Genomic DNA, 16,734 nt, shown 5'->3' with positions numbered 1-16,734 from the left:
ATATATATCGTAAAACTATGGTATCATTTACTAAAACTCACCCGATCATCGGCGTGAGTGCACAGTGTGGCTGAAATGAACACGCATGCGCAGACATATGCAAACACACAAAAGCAAAGGGGCACTTTACCTCATAGAATGCCGATTCCTTGTAGTCATCCTGAAAAAGAAGCTTGCCATTTCTTCTAGGAGCATACACAATGATGAGGCAGCTAGGAGGCAATCGAACCCCTCCGAATAATTTTATCTATGTTATCTTGCTCCCTTTTGTGCTCTGCCACTTGCCCCACTTTAGGTCGCTCTGTGTTTGGCAAACTTAGATGAGTTTGAAATTTTTAGATGCTGTCACAGGGGAGCGGGTTAACTGAGGTCTGCAGAACATTACGAACGAAGTAAAATCATGTCGGCGATAATACTGCAGAGACGCAGATTAGAAATTTAAAGGGACCCAGGGGGGCCATGCGGAATTGGGAAGTCGAGAGTATTGCATCTACTGACAGCTGTCGCCAGCCATGTACCACTAACTCTAGACAGACGATGAACAAATATGGCTTTTTTATATATACGCCGAATGCGATGCCTCTGTCTCACATGCTATAATTTAGAGGCTTGTAAAACGACGTATACTTGTGAAAAGTTATGTGGAAGCAGTCAATACAAATGGCGAACGGCTTGCTCTATTGCAGCACATTAATGGAAGAACTTCGTTTTCGCTGTATGAGGGCTTCTTATGGTCTGAATGCAAACATAGAAATTTATTTATTTTAGACTTGATAGTTTAATTATAGGTTTTGTTATTGATTAGAAATGATTTGAGCTCCCAAGGGCAACAGAAAGCTTAAAACTATAGTTCTTTATTTTTTACTGGTTTTTATTAATCCAACGAGAAAAATAGAGAGCGTACATCCCATCTTTAGTAGGCAGAATGATGCTAATCTGTCTTCACGTAACGTTATTACGATTGTTTGATATTAGTTATGGTCGAAGAAGCTAATTCGCATAATGTTTCAAGTTTTACATGCAAGCTTCACGTTTTCACTCGTTTGTCCAGTTGGTCTTTGTAGTTAATTTATTCATTGGACCTCGTATCTGTCCGGATCGCACCATTTCGTTCGTCGTTAGGGTGTTCTGTCCTAAATGACTTGTTTCACTTTAGGCTCAAGGGGGATCTCAATATCGACGATAGAGCATCGTCCAATTCGCTGCGCTATCGTTTGTCGGTATTCAGTCGTGCAGCTTTTTCTGTCAATTCGCATACTGTTATTGCTGTAGGTATGATTGCTTTTGCTTACTGCTACTAGTACTATCATCGTTACTGCAACGTTATTGCGTCCGATGCTGTCTTGAGCTGTGGCAACAAAGAACGCCAGATATAAATTACGTGGTCCAACCCCCTACCATTGTCGCCGTCATTGTTACCATAGGACCTGAATTTTTAGACACCTATTTGTGTAATAACTCTGTCGTTGCAAACCAACTTAAGGAACTCCATGTACAGCATCGCTACACACGTCGTGTTGCATGCCTTCTCGCTTCTCGGCCTATAGTTGCCTTTCTTTTTCTCAACCAGCTTCTCAGTCTTCTCCTGTCTTTATTCGTTGCCGTCTGCACCCCTAACGACAAATAGACTTTTCTGGCAAGACTTTACGCTGTATTTGCTGCAATTTATTTACCGTCGTGGCTATGCTGCCGCTTCTACTGTCAAATGGCGTTCATCGTTGTCGCAGCCATATTCGTGCGGTCGTCTTCTCCCTCCTCCAATCATTTTCCTAGTCGTTTGTTACCCCTATTCCCCTTATACTTGATAGCTTCCTTTCGTGCTTAACCTCTGAGGTGCTGTTGCTTCCATTACTGCTATTGTTGTTCTCGTTGGACTGCGAGAGTGCGGGCGTAGATGGGCAGTCAGATCGCTGGCTCAGTTCTGTCATTTGTGGCTGGTGCTGCCTCTGCTCCTGTCTATGCTGTTAGCTGTTTTGCAAGTCTCAGACGATTGCACTAGCGGAATTCACTGCCTAATGGAATAAATGAGAGCACTGCAAGACCAGACAAGGACCCCAAAGGACAGCAGAGACTAGGGAATGTTTGCCAATGTTTAATATTGCTCAAGATTTCTTCCGCTTTATGCTATAATCGCCAACACCGTCGGAGGATCGAATATACAAAAAAAACACTAGGAAAAGGCAAAAAGGGCCTAAATTGGTTCTACCCGTTATCCCGAGTTGAGAAGAACTGAGATGGAGTTGGATTAAAAATCCGAGCTGAGGGTAAACTCAAAAAACCTCCGAAAAACGACGATCGAAATTCTGTGTCAACAACCCGACAGCAGCCTCGTTGTATTTCTACTGCGATTGCTGTCGTAATATAAATACGATAAAGGCTGGTGAAGAGGACGCGTACCATTTTAAATAGAATAAATAAAGGACAACGAGGTCGATAGTGAAACAGGTTGAATACGAATTGATCTAGGAGCAAAAACGTAGCTCAAGCAATCGTTTTGGTGGTCTAGCGAAGTTCGTTCTACAAGCATCAACTTAAAAGTTGATGCTTTTAAGCGAGTCATAGTATCACTTCAGCTGCTGTTCGCTAACCTCTTAAACTTCTGTCCATATATCTACATGTATAATCCTTAAACCAAATTCGATGCTATATGTATTTACACATTGTAGGGCTTCACCAGTTCACAGCAACGTTAAGTAAGCTATTCACTGTCGTCTGACCCAAACGCAAACATCTCGCTCTCTCTCTCCCCCCCTCTCTCTCTCTCTCTCTCTCTCTCTCTCTCTCCCTCTTGCATTAGGCAAATATACCCGCACGTCTTCATGTCTGAGTTCTTCTTGTAAGTTTATGCTGATCACGTAAAGTTTTTGACCCTTCGAAAAAATGATGCATCAAATCGGAAACACATTTTTCTAATGCAACGACAAATCATAGGGATGATTCGACGGTGCTTTTGGTATGGCGTTTCGACAGCTATGCAAAGAGAGACCTGGGCAGATATAGGTCGCTTTTCAAGGAGTTTTAAATCTATGACAGGGCTCTGGTGACGATCTGCTGTTTCGGACCTGCCTCTCGCTATCCAGCGTTCGACTTGTTAAAATTATGCCCCTCAAACGGTTTTCCTTCGTCGGGCCGTCGTCTTAACATGAAGTAACACTTGCCTTCTTTTGTGAAGTCGGTTATGAATGATTACACAAGCAACCCCTCCCTATAGTTTGCTCTCTGCCGGTGGGCATGTTCCAAGTAGCAGGTTACGCTAAAAAAGGCAAATTTAAGCAGTATAAGTGTAAAGGGTGCAGCTTTTCCTTCATCGTTCTTTTGCGTAGGCTTAGCGAAAAACCATTTATTGGCACAGTGAAAGAAATAAGGACTCATGAATGTGTTTTGCTGTTGGAAACAGCGTGAGATTGAAAGCATGTTAGCAGACGACTAAGATCGAAAGGAAACTGTCAAAAAAGTAACTATGTCAGGACCCTTCCTCGGTCCAGTTTCAGTGTCCTGGTTAGATTGGAAAACGCTTCTCAAATGTTTCCTTGTTTCTCTGTAAAGCTTCGATCCTGCTACGACAATTAATTTTCTTGACATGGTGGCTGAAATGAAAAAATTAAGGCTGTGCCTTTTGCCTTTCGACTAGCACCTTTGCACCTATGCAAGCCAACCTCGTGGATCGGAAGGAATCCGTTCCATACGACCCCGGTCCCCACCCCATCAGTAAGAGTACCGTAAAGGTCTCACTTTCTACAATAGAAATCTGGTTCCTCTTATCACTATGTATTTGATTTAGTCAAAATATCAACTATTTATTCCCAGTCCGAGAGCTTTAGTTACCCATAAATACTAACTCAGCAATCTAAAAATGCCGAAAAGATTATGAGTAGAAGGATAAAGGATGCAGACATTAAACCTCTCAGTAATTTTCTCGAATACCATCAAAATACCGTGAGCACATTTTAAGGTTTTTCATTTTAAACAGAATGGATAGCGAGCTCCTTTTGGGCGGTCAAACGATGTGATGGGTTTGATTTCAAAATCATCCGTGAGTAAAGGTCCTTACGTAGTTCATCTTTGAGCTTCCATTTTTTTTTTCAGGCAAAAGCGCCTATGTGATAGCTTTATCAATTTCCTCCAAAGAAAAATAAATTCGTCTTTTACAAAAATTAACTAATACCCGCCTGGTTGAACAGGTGATAATCGAAGTCTTAAGTAGAGCTTTAATAAATAAAAACGCCGTACGCTGATTTAGGACCATTAAATTAGACAGCTCAGCAGTTTAAGCTTACCTGCCCAATAATAAAAACATAGTGGTCTGGCAATGAATCTTTGTTCAAGACTTTTAACAAAAGCAGTAGAGAGAAAAGGCCTTCCGTTGTCGTCGTTGTTCAGGGCAGAAAAAATAAGCCCAGGCAAGCCAAAAAGGCGGCATCATTGTTTATGCCGCTTTCTGTGTGAGTGCATAAAGCTACAAGCACGAGACTTGAGAGGCATCTCAGACCATAGACATATAATACATATCAACATACAAGTAATAACTCAGTCAAGTGATCAATTGGGTCAGCTGGTTGATGCAACAGGGCGAGGAAGCATTTAGGCAACACCTTCGCAGACACTAATGTTCCATACTCGACAGTCCACAAGGCGAAAGACCGTCCTGTTTTGACAGCATTTGCGAATTTTAACAGTTTGCAAGAGGCCCGATGCACTACATTAGGTGTATCTATGAGCAGCCAGCCGTATGGAAATTTTGAAGACAGTCTATCGAGGTCAAGGGAGCTGAGATCTAAACTGATATGTTAAAGCATTACAGGCTTTCTTTTAAAGAACAAAGCAACAATTCATGTAACTGTGAAAAGATTTTAAAAATACGATTCTCAAATAATAATATCAATAGAGCCAGTAGCCAGCTGACTTTTAAGTAGCTCCGTAGGGCCATCCTTCCTACGAACGGCTATTGGCGGCCTCTTCGTCTGAGCAATCCTGAGCTTGTTACGGCGAAAAGTCTGCAGCGTTTGGCTAAAGCCGTTACTCCTAAGGTGTGTGCAGTAAAGCAGATCCCCGAAAACCAATACAATATTGCTCTCGTCCCACATCCACCGTAAAAAGACACCAGTTGTGTACAACTAGCGGGTTTAATGCTCGCAGAGGCGGATGCAGCGACGGTCGGTGAGGCCAAAAGAAAAAAAAACAACCGAAAAGAACAAACGAAGCTTGGCAAGGTTTTCCCTGGTAGGTTTTTACTCGGGAGCTCGGTTCGACAGCCCAGGAAGACGATGACAGAAGTGACCTGTCAAATAGGTGGTCGTTTTGTTGAGACAGATGACACAACATGACTAATAGTCGCAAGCTTGCTGAGTTCTGTTAGTAGGGTAGGCCTCAGGTCCGCCAAAAGTTCGTCCACGGTCCACTGTCGACGAAATTATAAGATGAGACAGCAAGAGGTCAGAGTTGCTTCATTGGAGAAAGATCAATGGTTAATATTGATATTTTTGCAGGACACACATGGTAATGAAGATCGAGCCAAATTCAAACGTCGAACTATATTGTAGGGGACAACTCTTAGAGTGACGAATAAGGCGTTAGAAATGACGCTGGATTTGTAGTAGTGTAATCGTCTAAAGGAGATGTCCGAGTGAAAATAGGTGATTTCTTCTACTTAATCACGTAATCTACATATGAGTAAATATGCTACTTGACTGAGTATGCGCTCAATTTGGGCAGGTTAAAGTTACTCTTTGTTATCCATAGTCAAAAAGGATGCCCACATGAGACATTTCTCATATGGGCCCGTACGCGTATGACCGTTAGATGCATGACATTACAAATTTCATTGTAAAGCATGTATATATATATATATATATATGCGCACATATACATTGGCATATGTGGTATTTGTTAGAGAACCGTAAGCTTGGTAAAATAATGTTCATGCTTCGATCTCCTCTGATACTATTTTGCGATACGGGTTTTCTCATTCATCAAAAATGCGGATCCGATATGAGCAGGGGATGATTACTGGAAGTTTTTCATCACTGCGAAGGGGAGTGGCTAAACGATGTTCTTGCAGTTTTGACACATCCCGTAGAAGAAAGTAAAGTATCGTCTGGTGGTCATTTACAGCAGAATTTAACACATACGTTTATATTTACGTTACATCTAACTTTTAAAGAGTTAAACGGTTCAAGACGCTAGAAAAAGCACTTGTATAGATTCAGACGTTATCCAATAACGACTTTTCTATAAACTTTTGGATGTAACTGTCAATGTATGTAAGTTGTCCGAATCAAGAAATAACTACCTCTTTTTACAGCAACCTAGCCACGTCCGTTTTTGGTTTGCTAATACAGAGACCGTATCATATACGTGCGGTGTATACTGTTGCTAGACAATATCGACTCGATTTTGGTTTACAATTGAGCTGTTCGGTACGTAAATGCAGAAGGAAGTGGGTACGGTTCATGATAGACTCCAATATCGCACAGCTGGTGCCACACCGTACTTTTCTTTTTTTTTTTTTGAATATCTTTTGTACTACTACACACTGTCGATATCCCGATTACAATCAGCAGCGTGGTGAGGCCTGAAGAGCGGTCTCGGTCTCGGTCTCGACATTTAGGAAGGCATATATAAAGTCGGGTCTGCCTGCCTGTCTGCCGGCCAGACAGCGGACGTAGAGTAGGCCTGGCGCCTCTTAGCTTTAAGCTGGCTCCTAGGCGAATCCTGCCCTTTATGGGCTCCGGGTTCTCGCCGAAGGTCTTTCCAACGGAGTTAGAAAGCTTCCATTTAACATATACGCTCCCATCTGCACTGATACACGCTAGTTTCTCATCGTTCTAGCTGCTGCCGATAAAAAAGAACAAGGATAGCAACAATGCGTATTATCGTTTGGTCGACGCAGAAGCGATGAATATGAGTGGGGTATGACTGTGTAACAATACAGTCCCTCAATTATTATTATTAGATATATATATATATATATAACACACGCTTCGCAATCGACTGCACGAGCACAAATACGTGTGGCGTGCCTATCAACATTCCTTATAGCATAAACAACAATTTGGGAAAAATCCATTAGGTATTTAGTTGGTCCTGGCAAACCTATTTGCCAACTTAATCCACAGTGAGTATCAAGTCATCTATCCGGGCTTCACTATGCAGCCTATAAAAATCATCTATCTTAAGAGGCATTAAATTAGTGTGAAGTTTTATGAAGAACTCAGCAGCTTTATGACAAAACAATAAAGTGGAGAGTGTGGCATGTCGAGCTTGGACATTGAATAGTTATGATATGTTATAAATGTGCCTTGCTGTACATCAGCCTGCAAATTCGTTCCTTTCCACCTGCGCCATATTACTGCAGTCCTGATGCGATGCCGTTTAGGACCATTGAGGATCCACCTTAATTATTATAAAATCCATTATATATTACGCCATTACGTTACAAGGAAGTTCAGGACAAACATTTTTCGCGTTGGTATATAGTAATTTGCTGTTCAGATAGCCTATATAGCTTATCATTGTCATTCAGTTGTGGGAAACATTGTCCTAACACAAAGCGTTCGCTCTGATCTACTCACTGAGATCGAGAATTATGTTAAAGCTTTGGGCCGTCATCTAATAAAATTCCGTTACAGATCTTTTAGCGAACGTAAATCGGCGAATGCAAAAATCAGATCTCACACGATGTTTACCATTGTCTAACATAGATGTTGCTTATAGGAAGCCATTTTAGTTTTCACTTCATGATTTGCCACTGTACTTCTCCGTCTGCTCTAACTCAGATTTAAACTTTGCCGTCTTTGAACAGTAGGATCATTGCCATCGTTCTTCTCACTTTGATGGTCGGTACCTGAAGGATTGTTTCGGAGGCAGCAGGCAAGGATAGGGCATCTACTGACAATTTTCTAGAAATTAAGGCCGGGCTACCTTTCCTCAACAGTTGCTACCGAATCTGTCCTTGTTCTCACCACGAGAGCAGCAGTAGCGACTTTGCTGTAGCTACACGCAAAACGGCATCTTCTATAGCGAAGCTATTCCTGCTGCTAGAAAAGGACACGAAGCACTCCTGCAGGCAATTTGATGGTGGTAGTGTGGCACAGGCTCCCACGACGCATGTTCAGTCGTTTTTATTCCTGTCGTGCTTTTTATTAGTATTGTTATCATTAGCGTCAAATCGCTTTTCTGTTTGTCAGCGTCTATTTTAGTATTCGTAGAGTATGGAGAGGTGTGCAGCCAGGTTTGGCCCTTCTTTTTGCCTGCCTAACTACTCGGCCATATTCTGAAGCGCCTGCACCAAGGCGAAAAACACGTGATGTTTGTCTGAACGCGTCAGAAATTCGTTGTTGCTGTATCGGGGGCTTGGCGCAATGGGCGTATACAAATAATCAACAACTCCCACTGTTTCGTTCGAATGGATAAAGTGAGGCATACATCCCCACGCTCGAAAACGCTGTCTGCCAATGGTACATACAGGTGGAGAGCGCAATCATGCATCAGCAGCATCGAAGATACTGGTTTGCCCTCAACAGGATGAACTCCTTCACTTTGGCCGCCCTCTTCTCCCACAATCCTTTACCTCTATTTGCCCGTCTCTTGTGGAGTTAAAGCGGTCTGTAGGGGACACAAAAAGTTTTCCTTTTCACCCGTTCCACTATCAAAAGTATATTGTAGTAACCGAGCAGAATTCGACAACGCCGAACCATTTGTACAAGAAAGTAAAAACGCACGATTGTGTTATCGTGCATGCTGCATGCCGTCTGCTATATATAAGTAAACTTTTTTTCATGCAAATAATAAAAACAGAAGCCAACTAGCTTCTTCTCGTATAAATCGCCTTAGCTTTTTTTTTTTTTCGTTTTCCCGATGGAGCTGCCTATGTCCCTCTGAAGCCATTTGGCGCCCAATAGTCGACAAATTTTTTCATAGTTTTCAGAACGGCTGCTCTGCCTTGAAGAAAAACTCAGGAATAAGCCAGTTGCAAAATGGGGTCTGGCCAAAGAAAAAGGAGTGACGAAGCAAACACATTGGGTTCCCTCAGATCGCGAGTACGGCAATTTTACGAATGAACAGGATCGCTATTATGGCGGGAAGTAACGAACGCACGGAAGGATGGGATGGGATGGGGTGTGAGGTTAAATTAAACGGCAGTCGAGAAGAAACTAAACGAAAAATTCGGTAACGACAGCGAAGACGTCGCCATAACAGTAAACCGGGAAGTGCCACGAGCAAGCAACGAAAGAAGTCGTAACAAATTTACGAATTTCGCTTTAATATAGAGGAAGGAACTGACGTTAATGGCCGAGTTGTTGCTGAAGTCGTTCGTTCTGGGTGTTATTTGTACGCTGGTAGTTGCCCGATCGCGCCCACACTGGTGCTAGTGTGGTGACCGTAAGAAAGACGTGGTGTAAATATTAGGTTGGCTACTGAACCCTTAAAGTAAACGAGTGTTTCTCATTCGCATTTTACTTTTGTTTACTGGGTGGATCTTCTTCGAAAGTAACTCGGCCGCTTAGAGGCCGTTATCTCCTCTACCGTGACGATGGCAAAATCAATCTATGGCAATTGTAGCCAATGGGCTATTTCCTCGTGGCATGGTTGTGAGAGCAAATAAATAAGATCGACTCACGCTGCGGCAGCACCAACGAAAAAGAAGGTAGGTAGAAACAAAGATGCCCTTGAGTGCAATGTGCTCAATTTTTTTAAAATACTTATAATGCGATATTGGCAGTGTTTCAAATTCATTTCCCTCAATAAGGATCATACGGCATTCTAAATCTTTTCATCTAAACCTTGACACACTGTCGAAAGAAGCTGATAGCATGCCAAGGTAGCTGCAAAATCGCATATCTGCGGTAGCAGCTTCTTTGATTCCTTCTCTCTACATTCAGCATGTCTTATTCTACGCAACCATATGGCTATCTGGGTACAGCACATATGCGAGGCCCTCGATTCGCTAGTCCAACGTACCCCTCGGATGCAAACCTGGATACCTCTCACCGCAGCTTATTACTTGTGGGCTAACCAATACAATCACCGATGCATTCAGACAGGGATCTATCTACCTTTGTAAGCGCTGGCCCACGAGCAAACCTATCTTTCAGCTACTGTACCTGTACATACTTTCGCATATGCGTATAGAAAAGTGATTTCCTTTTAGGCGTGCAGGCTTAGTCTGATTCCGCTTTCTCTTCCTTTTGGCGTGGCTAGAAAGGCACCTTAGCAATCCTTCGTTACAGACCCCGCCTTTCGCGGTCAATCCAATAAGCCCAAATCGCCACACTCACTCGGGCCGTCTCTGTTTTATTCTTTCAGCATTGTTCTATTTCTCTCAGTTTTGGATGGCGAGGGGTGGCAGACAGGTCCTGCCCTCTACCCAGCTCCGCGTTTTCTCGCAAACACTTATAGTTCATTTGCTCATACATGGATGCTGTTCGCATATATCTAGACCTGAAAAGCAGCTGTAGAAATCCGAAGCGTATGCAGACCTCTTAACTTTGCGAAAACATTGCGAAACTGCAACGATACACAATGTTTTCGTATAAATCGAGTGGCCTGCATTCCTTGTTGTTCCTAAGGTATCTTCCCGCTTCCAGGAGATATTACCTGCTGCACTCAAAATTCCTCTAAGCACGTATTCGCTGCCATAAGCTGGCTCCGACTATCTTAATTAATTGTGAAATAGTGTTCCACTTAAAAGTGCGCCTCCTACCAACGTGCGGCGCATGATTGAAAATTGCCGCCGGTTTAGATTGCTTCATCACTAATGCTAGATTTTTCTTACTTCTTCGCTTCGTCCGTATATATATCGACGCAATTTGCTGAGGAAACTAACGATTATCGAATACCCTCGGCGAAAACCTGAAATATCTGAGAGCCGCCGAGTATGGTTGCCGACTGAAGTGGGCTCAGAGTGCCTCTGCCTAGCTCCCGCTTTTTTTTTTTGATGAAATATACGTAAAGAAAAATATACGAAACGGCTCGGCAGAAAAGGCTGAGCAGGCGCACGGCGAAAAACACGGTGATCCTATTGTGGCTGGGCCTAATAAGGATACGGCCTTATTCAATGCGATTGGTTGTGAAGACAGATTGAGTCAACTGTTTAGGCTAACGAACCCTGCCTCCAAAATTGGTTTTATTGAACATTTCTTTTATCTAATATAAACATTATCCGGGTGAAATGAACGTCGTAGTCAATATGTTAACAACAATAAGTTTTAACTACCTTCTCGACCAGCCTAAAGGGTAATGAAGGGGTGATTCGATTATCTAATGTGCATGAAGCGTGTGTCTTTAATTGATCACAGATATACCTTCGCTCTTGGCACACTCATTCCGACAAAGGACCGGCTTTCAAGTAGACACGTTGGTACTGTTAGTGTTGTTTCTTAAGCTGGAAATAAGTGAAAGCCTTGAACGACGTCCTAGTCTATATTTACACTAGGACACCATCGAACAAGACGGAGAATATTTCTCCACCGGCCGTCTGAACCGTCAGCTACGGGAACAGAGTTTAATTATTGAAAAATTAAATTTAATTGAAAAAAAGATTAAACTGAAATTGCAAAATAGCTTGCACACGTTCAGTGTTTAAGATGAGAAAAAAGTTTCAAAACGAACTCTTTTCGCACTCGTTGCAAAAATGCCCCTGTCTTCTCTGTGTGCCTCTAACTTTTTGATTGCGTACAATATATTTATTTGTCTGTCTCTATGATCTGGTGGCTCCAAAGCTAACTGAGGAAAGGCCGGGAAGGTTTACGACGGCGGCGACGACAACATTTGCCACGGAATGTAGGGGAGAGAAGATAATTTTGATGAAGATTCAGATAGCGGCGCAGTCTCCTTCTCCACTCAGTAAAAAGAAAGTACTACGCCATTTTATCCGTAGACGCTCGTATCCTTAGCTACACAATCCGAAAGAACTGTCTCAAAGAGGGTCTTCTGGAACTGAAGTTAAAATATGGCTTGGAAAACGAAATAGTAGTAAGAAGGAAATTATAGTTACTGATTCTTATCATGTTTCGCAATTTGCTAGACGACAAAAGGCAAGCGAGATGCGAACCAAATCTGATTAAACTTTTCAACTGTCGCTGTGTCGTAAAATAACACATGTGAAGTGTACGGGAAGGGACCGATCAGCGTAAAAACTGCCAGGCGGAAAAGAACGCATTACAATTAAAAGAGTCCTGAAATGAGAAAGGAGAGAAAAAAGGAAGTGAAAGAAAAAACCGCAGTATAGCAGCCTAGTAGGCATAATATTTAACACCAAAATTCAATCACCTAGAAGCATGTGTCCTAATACTCAAAAGAAAACGAATCCCGAAATGACTGACGTATGCCTACGGGATGGGCATGCTAATTAGCAAGGTCGGAACATCCAAGCGGGGAAACCGAAAAATGGCGGCGTGCACGATGTAACAGGCAGCCCGCTGAGGGAAGTAATCAAATCAGATTAGTCCGCGATATTAGACAAGTTGGTGGCCTCGAACCGCACCAAGTGCCTATCCGGCCAGCTTGCTAGCGTTTTCCCGATTTCCCGTTCAATTCAAATAGGCTCACCACTTAAAAATCTAATGCCTTTGTCAGGCCTCTGTATCTGCGCCGCTTTTAAACCCACCCTGGACACGAGCCAACTTGGAACTTACTTCTCTTAATAAATGCTAGGTCCAGGTCGCATTCTCCCTCTGCTCTTACCAAAGGCACTACGATCCTGTCCATGTCCTTTTCTCGGCCACAAAGTACTACAAGCTCCGGACTACACTGCCCCCGAGTCGTTCATTTCCTCGGCGGCTGGACAACGGCTGCAGCCAAGACCAAAAAACGCGGCAACGAAATCTTTCAGCAGCGCATAACAGTCAGCGGTTGCGAAAGTAACAGAGTAAAGCAACAGAAAGCTCGCTGGTGGCCACTGAAATTGGATGAAATTCATCGCTATCAAGCCAAACCATCCCAGTGGCAGACCGGTTTATTTCTCCCCAATAGGCATTCTTAAGGAACTGTTTTCCTCGGGGTTTCTGTGTTGCTTGTGATAGTCGGAGGACAGAATCCCTGTCAGAACATATATCTGCCGACGCGTTTCCAAGAAGAAAAACGGAAGGCTAGAAACCGAATTGCGACAATAGTTATTAAGTTTGTGTGTCCATGACGGTTGAGAAGCACACAGGCTGACGCTTGCGGTGGCAGTGATTGGTAGATAGATTCTGCTATACGAATGAATTGACTAGAACTAGCCGAAAATAGTAACTGGTTCAGAGGAGGAAACATTTCAGAGAAATCGCTACGGGTATGTTTTGAATGATTCCGCCAAATTCTCGTAGCGTTCAATGGCATAGGACTAAGAAGAAAAAGAAGCTGGGGCAGAACAATCACGACACTTAATGTTGCAATTCTTCAGAGATTTGGGGCACAGTTCCGGGACATCGGAAAAATGAAATAGGCATGATATAGACGTCCTTTTTGTCAAGAAGATGAAAACTATTACCTGATAATGGGCGTGTTGCTATAAGGATTAACAAGTTATACGACTTATTACACTGAAAAAAAGTATTTTACAAGCTATACGTGAACTCTTGTAAGTATTTGCACGATCTGAAGCAATTCATACGCACGGTCTATTGTTTCTTCATTTATCAATAAAAAGTTCTGTATACGTTTACTCTTTTATGTGTCAACAATTTTCCCAGTCACCTGTCAGATATAAATCTAAATGTCGCTTCTACGAATGCGCCTAGAGTTAGTGTAAAATCAGCAAGTGCAGCGAAGCTTGTCGTTATCAGGCATCCCAAACCTGTGACCACCTAGTAAGTCACAAAAGCGGTGCTTTTCGCTGCGGACTGAGGAGGCGCGAAATCAATAACATATTGTATACGTTTCTGCATCGACGCTATATACAAAAGACGCATGGCGAAGTTCCAAAAATGGAATTAGATTAGTATGAAGCACGTTTCTGCACCTTGAGGTTCTATCGCTTACAGGAGAGTTAAATCAACGGTTTCTGAATCTCTGTTCATTTACAAAAATATGCTACAGCTTGTTTAAAGGTCAACCAAAGCCTCAAGCCAAACCGTACCATTACCGAGCTATCAGCGATAACCAGAGTTTTCCGTATCATGACTCAGGACTTAAGGAGTGTTTGTAACGGAAATCCGACAACAATGGCTCAACCTTCAAGTCAAAGCATCTGAGAGACCGAGCGAAACAACGAGAGACTAAACCCTGCTATTTAGGTTTTTAGGGGCCGTTGCGGAAATAAGAGCGAAAGAAAATTGAAGCTGGCACTTCTAACAGTGCGAGCGTTGTACCGCTCTGTTATTACTGCTGTCTTTGCTGGACGGTGTTCACCTATGGAACGAAGGAAGGCTAAAATATAGACAAGAGACAGTTGAGTACTATTGAAAAAGGAGCTACTACATGTCAGCGTATCGATCCATATATTATAATACAGAACGACACTGTGGCCAATGCAGCACTAAAGTTCGGATACCTATATGCATTTATGTTTTATATGTACCGGTTTTTGAGAAACACAGAGGCCAAAGGAGAAAGACAGTCAACAGCGTTACATAAAATAGTGGCGGTTCAGATGGGCTGCTACCCACTGGCGCCTACCCTTGATAATTGCAACATCCGTGCCATACATACATGAATGTCTAGAGAATGAATTCACCGAACCGTACGCAGAACATTCATTCATTAGCTACGGTACGTCGAGCCATAAATATGCATGACAAATCTGCGTGTAAACATGTATATACAAACGTACAGATATAAAGTAATTCTGCGGGCCGTGATAGGCGAGTGAACATCGTCCGCATGCTTATCTAACTTATAACGTTTACCTGGCACCCATTCGTGGACATACCCTGGCGTTCGAGACCCACAAGCGTACACAAACCCACACACCAACGAATCGCCAACTAACTTACTGCTTAGTGCTCCTGGGTCGGTGGTTAATCTTGGGGAAACGAAGTTCGATGTGGCCATAAGGGTGGATTGGTTCTTCATCCGGAAAAAGAAAAGGCAGATGAGAACAGGCTCAGAGGAGGCTGACTGATCGAAAAAGAAGAAGAACAGACCGAGAGAGAGAGAAAGCGACAACAATATATCAACGTTTGGTGGCTAAACTATGGTGGGCTCGAACGGCTGACAATGGACGCTTCGTCAGTAAGATGTCCCCTGTTCGTTGGCTGACGGATCAAAAGCAATTGTTAGCGGTAATCGTTCGGCTTGAATAGCGTCAACATAACTAATAAAGGGTGGTTATCGTAGAGAGTCCGCGCGCTGTAGAAGAAGTAAATACTTAAATCAAGATTAAATTTCTCACACTTACGGTAGGCTAATGTGATACGCTAATACGAAATCCTTCACTTTGTGTTTCATTGTGCACAAATCCTTTGTAATTTGTCCTACCCTGGAAACTATAATTGATTTCCTAAGGTGTGCCAAAATAATTTGATTTTATGTCATACAGTAGGTTATAGCTCTTGAAGAGCCATTGTTGATTTTGGATTGATTTTGCTAGGATCAGATCACCCCGTTGTTGCGATCCGTTAACTCTTGCTCTACCATGAAGCTGTACGAGGTGGCAATTGTATCGAGCATCGGCAGAAGTGTCCCTGCTTATTACACGCGTATTCGATAACGGAGGAGAAGCAGAAAAAGATGCAAAATCTATTTTGCTGCCCCAAAAGCGATCGATCCCATGCGAGGATACAACGGATGGAGCGCCTTCAATTGATATGAACAATAGCTGAATTAACGAAAAAATTTGAAATCATCATGATATCACCTGGGTTCGAGAAGGACACGTCGGACCTTGGCTAAAATGTTTTAAAAAATATATATATATATATATACTTGTGATTGCTGTAGAGAGTACCGTTGATTACAAGTTAAGGCCAGTTAAGGTTCGTATAATGTAATGCTTAAAAATGGTATATGGTGTTTTTTTCTCCTAACTGTTTTTCCGGAGTAGTTTTTTAAGCATGGTCCGGATAAGTCCGGATTTCCTGCATTTTCAAATCCGATGGATCAAATAAAATGTTAATTAACATCTTTTCTTTTCCTACTAGGAAGGATATAATAATATGGCACAATTGATATGGGCATTCTCTATTGAAAATTCACATTCAGTTTATCTAAAACTTACAGTAATTATCCACAATTGTGACTGCGCAGACGACCACAGATATCAACGTAATCCAATCCCTTGTGCACCTCTAGTAACAATAGGTAACAAATAGAAAAACGTTTTTTGAATTTTATAAACTTCGAATTTTAAGTAGTATAACATATATCGTTTACTTAGACATTATTTTGCTTAAGTTTTGTTTCATGTTCACAGATTCAACTGAGAACATTGTAAGCCTTTTGTTGGCTTCCATTAAGACTAATTGGCCATTCTGTGCGCTTATTATCCTAGCTCAGTTAGTGTGTTTCAATAGACTAGCATGACCCTGACATATTTTTGTGCACTATGTATCGTTTACTTCTTTACATTTTTGACCGAATTCTATCTACCGAAGGTAACTTGTCAGACAGCCGGAAATTTCGACGCTTCTCTCAGCATAGCCCCACCTATCATCGCAAATGGTGACAGACAGATCTGCAATGAATGTGTCGGTGCAAGTTGGTAGATCTGAACAAGACAACGTAAGTACCCAACACTGCTACCGCCACTACATGGCTCAATCTTCTTTTTTTTTTTTTGCATGACATGAATATTTACTTTTTAACTTCGTTCAC

At 42.3% G+C, this 16,734-nt stretch overlaps 1 protein-coding gene across 5 annotated transcripts in view; it reads right to left on the bottom strand.

Moving 5' to 3' along the window:
* Tusp (WD40 superfamily protein Tusp) overlaps nucleotides 1–16,734 on the bottom strand; it is a 222,533-nt gene that overhangs the window by 162,567 nt on the left and 43,232 nt on the right. The window lies entirely within an intron of this gene.

Source organism: Varroa destructor, unplaced genomic scaffold (assembly GCF_002443255.2).
Source record: "Varroa destructor unplaced genomic scaffold, Vdes_3.0 BEIS01000002.1, whole genome shotgun sequence".
NCBI lineage: Eukaryota > Metazoa > Arthropoda > Arachnida > Mesostigmata > Varroidae > Varroa > Varroa destructor.
The sequence above is the reverse complement of the archived record's forward strand: the minus strand, read 5'-3'. Positions and strand labels throughout refer to the sequence as shown.